Here is a 4241-nt window from a genome sequence, read left to right on the forward strand (position 1 = left end):
CATTTTTTGCCTTTTGATGTTTTTTAGAGGTCAGAGTTAAGATTGGGATTTTTCTGGTCTTGAAGTTATTATGGATGAGGTAAATCCTGTTAACCAACTCATTTAAATAATTTTGTCTTTGTATGTCTTATGGTGAAACGGTTATGATAGTTGTTTTAGCTTAACAACTTTGACTTTGTGCACTGGCTGGTATCACATAATAAACTTTATACTGACCCCTCTACTTTACCATGCCGTATATACTTGAAGGAAAGTAGGGATGTGATGCCTTGTAAGGCCATCTTATAGAAGGAAACTGATACTGGATTAGATTTTGTTTCTTCAATCAAAGTATTTGAAATAGGAAGGTTCTTCCTTCCTTGCAAGCTTACTTCAGTTGATGACCTTTTTGGACATAGTGTCCTTGTGCCCGTCTGGTCAGAGAGATGACATGATCCTGGAGTAAATCATCATTTCCTACCAGTGAGTAAGTATTTACAAATTTTTAAATGAGTGGTAGAGTATGGGTCCCAGGACACTTCTTTTAAATTTAACTTTTAGGCTGCACTGTGCAGCATGTAGGATCTTAGTTCCTTGACCAAGGATCAGATGCACACCCCCTACGTTGGAAGCATGGTGTCTTAACCACTGGACTACCGGGGAAGAACCTAGTTGACTGTTAAGTACCAGTTACAATCATATCCAGCTGCATCATTTAGTGATGTATGGGAAGTTCAGAGAAGTAGACAGTATCTTCCAAATAAATAATTAATGAATGCCCAAATATCTAGGTCTAGTTAGAGTTGATATGGAACAGTGAAATCTCTTAAAAGGAAGAGGTTGGAGGTTTTAGGTTTTATGGCTAAGGTTTCAACTGGACAATAAATGAGTCCTTATTGATTGTAGCAATTAGCTTGTAAAACACCACAGTTTAAGACTGGTAATAACTCCTTAGTAATTTAAGACTTGTAGACTAATTGTCTTCTGCTTTGATTTTATCAGCAGAGATTGTATCTGTGTCGCCTTTTCCAGCTTTTAAATCATGGCCTTTCAAATTACAGTCTCTGGAAGAAGAGGGGCATTCAAAATGACTACAGGTGCTGGCCCCAACTTTATATGGTCTATCCCAAAGTAATTTTTAAGATTAATGGCTACTTTCAGGTAAGGAACAAAAGCAGCCAAGCCTTCCTTGGTTTAGGAGATTTTATAATACATGTGATAACTTTTTTTTAGAGTTTGTGAATGTTACAAAGAATCTTTGTGATAACAGAGCTCCAGGCAAACCATTCTCTTAGAAAATTGACCCTGATATATATGACAGATATACAACCCTCATTTTTTAGAGAAAAAGTATGTAGAGAGTTTTATTTTCTAAGAAGGCTGCTCTCTGGATCAGCTTTAAATAATTTGTGGTACTTTTTTATGTTTTTGGAAAGAAAATACTCATCCATGTATAGATATGCTGGTGTGCATAGCCTTTAGATATGCATATTTAAAGACTACTTGTTCTCTAATACTAATTAAAGATGGCCTCTTTTACAAGTTAGAAGTTAATGGCAAGAACCCTAGATTATGCAAAAAGCTTACTTCCATTATTTTTACTTGGTGATAATAGTATTTTTCTCTGCTTAGAACTTGAATTTTTTTTTTTTTTTGAAACTCTTCATTGTAGAATACATACTAAGAAAACTTAGGTGTAAGAGAAGTATGGGTATTTTGTTGTGGATTGCTAGATCTGCTTCTACAAGGTTCTTTTGCGGTCACATACTAGTACCAACATAGTCAGTTTTTAGACACTCATGGAAGTAAATACTTGATGTCCCTAAGAGTTTCTCCTACATACCTGCATTTGAATGCATGTTTCACCTAAAACGTAGTGGGACAACAACTTCCTGGTTTCCTGTTCACATTTACTGTAATTTAATGTAATTTACTGTAATGTTCACATTACATTCACTGTGGCTCCATAAAGATATACATATTGTATAGCAATGTATATTTTTATTGTGGTTTTCAGTAGAATTCTGGGACTTAAAAATTGAAGTAAGAATTTGGTATATAATAATTATACTACCTTTCTGGTTTTGAGTTGTTTGTGGTATTCTGTGCTTATGTAATAGGCAAACTGGACTTAGTATAGAAGCATGTCAGATGTGACATAGTTCCCTGCTTCCATAGATTCATTGGTACTCACTTGTGTAATCATGTCTAATTTTAGAAGTCTTGTAATTTTTCCCAGTTTCATTGATAGCACTGTATAAATTTAAATAAATAAATTCATAAATTTAAATTCATAAATAGCATTGTATAATTTTAAAGTACATAGAATGATGTCTTGTAATAAGTATATATTGTGAGAAGATTACCACAGTAAGATGAATTACCACATCTATTTCCTTACGGAGTTATTTTTTGGTAGTAAGAACATTTAAGATCTATATGTAAAATTTGTCATAGCAGATTTTAAGTGTACCGTATATTAACTGTAGTCATCATGTTCTACATCAGATCTTTAGAATTTATTCATCATATAATTGAAAGTTTATTATCTTTGATCAGCATCTCCCCATTTCTTCTACCCCCTAAGCCCCTGGCAACAATCACCATTCTAGTCTTCAGATTTTTTAGATTCTGCATTTAAGTGAGATAAAAAATTTTTAACTTTTGTAAACAAAACTCAACATGTATCTGAACATCTCATAATACAATACAGGTTTGTAACTGACTACTTGCTGAAATGAGTAATAAGTCTTATTTGAAATTAACACAAGCGTTTTTTTCTGATATTTGCAGCATTTTGAAAATTCTCCCATTTCCACACAATCCCATAAAGTACTCCCATAAGTAAATGAAATCATTTTTTTCATTCATTTACTTATGGGAGTACTTTATGGGATTGTGTGAAAATGGGAGAATTTTCAAAATCCTGCAAATATCAGAAAAAAACACTTGCTTGTGTTAATTTCAAATAAGACTTATTACTCATTTCAGCAAGTAGTCAGTTACAAACCTGTATTGTATTATGAAATGTTCAGATACATTCTAACTCCTTTGGGATGGGCCATAAATATAAAAATGTTCAGAATTTGAATTTTCCTAGATAAAGCAAATCATCATGGCTTTTTTTTTTTTTTTTTTGTCTTGAAACTTTTTCAGTCATATGCAGTGCCTTTTTGCCCACATAATTGATGCCTCTGAAAGGAAGAGAAAATTTGGTTACTGAATTTTCTGATGTGTCAATGTGGATCCTACCCAGTAATGTTGCAACAGGCTAAAAATATTACTTAACTACCTTTAGGACAGAACAAACCACACCAGGTAAAATAATCTTGTTTTTAAAAAAAAATCATATTGCAGAGGCCTTGGCTAGATTTATGATGACATAGGACCTTGTCTGAACATGATGATTTCAAAGTTTGAGCTTAAAAGGACACTCTGAAATCTAGTCAATGTGCCTCAATAGACTTTTCAGACAACATTATTCTTGGCAAAAAATGTTGTTCTTGACATGTGAAAGCTGAATAGCTAGAATTGGCAGGTGTAGTAGTACACTTTGTGCCAATTCTTCAGACATCCCTTGTTTTCTTTTTGTAGATTTTTGTAATTATTTTCTTTTTTTCTTCCTTTTTTATATGTGCGCACATATATATATATATGTATGTATACCACAAACACTGTTCAAAGCAAAAATGGAAGCTCATCTTTGGATCTCAGAAGGCACGTATGTGACAAGGTGGAAACAAAGACAGAAACAAGACCAAAATAAAGGAAACTACCACATCTTGGATCAAACATTGGAAACCAGTTCTAGGTGTCTAAGTGATGTCCAGAAGGAATGTTTATGGAATATATTTTATGAAATGCTGTGAGTGTGGTAAGTGCTGTCACACGAATGTTGGTGTTTAAGGACAGTTTATTTCTCTTCAGTTGTCTGCAGTTGATCCATGGGATCAGAGCCTATCACAGAGTAAATGTTTAAGAGAGATGCCATTACTGATTTTTAAAAATGTTATTAGATACTTATATTAGTGAATATTAACTTGTATTAGTGACAGATTAGAATCTAGGGCTATCTGATATCTAATGTTATACTCTTAATACTCAGTAGTCATTAAGTTAGGCTCCTCTCTGGGAATAGCTGTTTAGTAAATATCAGGATTTATTGTAGAGAACCTAAGTACTTTGTCATGAAGTTTACAGGGTATTCATAGGGATACATTTTAGTCATTTTTTGTCAAAAGTGGAAATACCTGCAATTTGAG

At 33.3% G+C, this 4241-nt stretch overlaps 1 non-coding gene across 1 annotated transcript; it reads left to right on the forward strand.

Moving 5' to 3' along the window:
• The first annotated feature begins 3348 nt into the window (after positions 1 to 3348).
• Positions 3349 to 3422, forward strand: LOC138984519 (small nucleolar RNA SNORD107). The gene has a single exon (XR_011461808.1). It is a non-coding gene; the product is annotated as a small nucleolar RNA SNORD107 (small nucleolar RNA).
• Positions 3423 to 4241: the final 819 nt, after the last annotated feature.

Source organism: Bos mutus, chromosome 21 (genome assembly GCF_027580195.1).
Source record: "Bos mutus isolate GX-2022 chromosome 21, NWIPB_WYAK_1.1, whole genome shotgun sequence".
Classification (NCBI taxonomy): Eukaryota; Metazoa; Chordata; class Mammalia; order Artiodactyla; family Bovidae; genus Bos; species Bos mutus.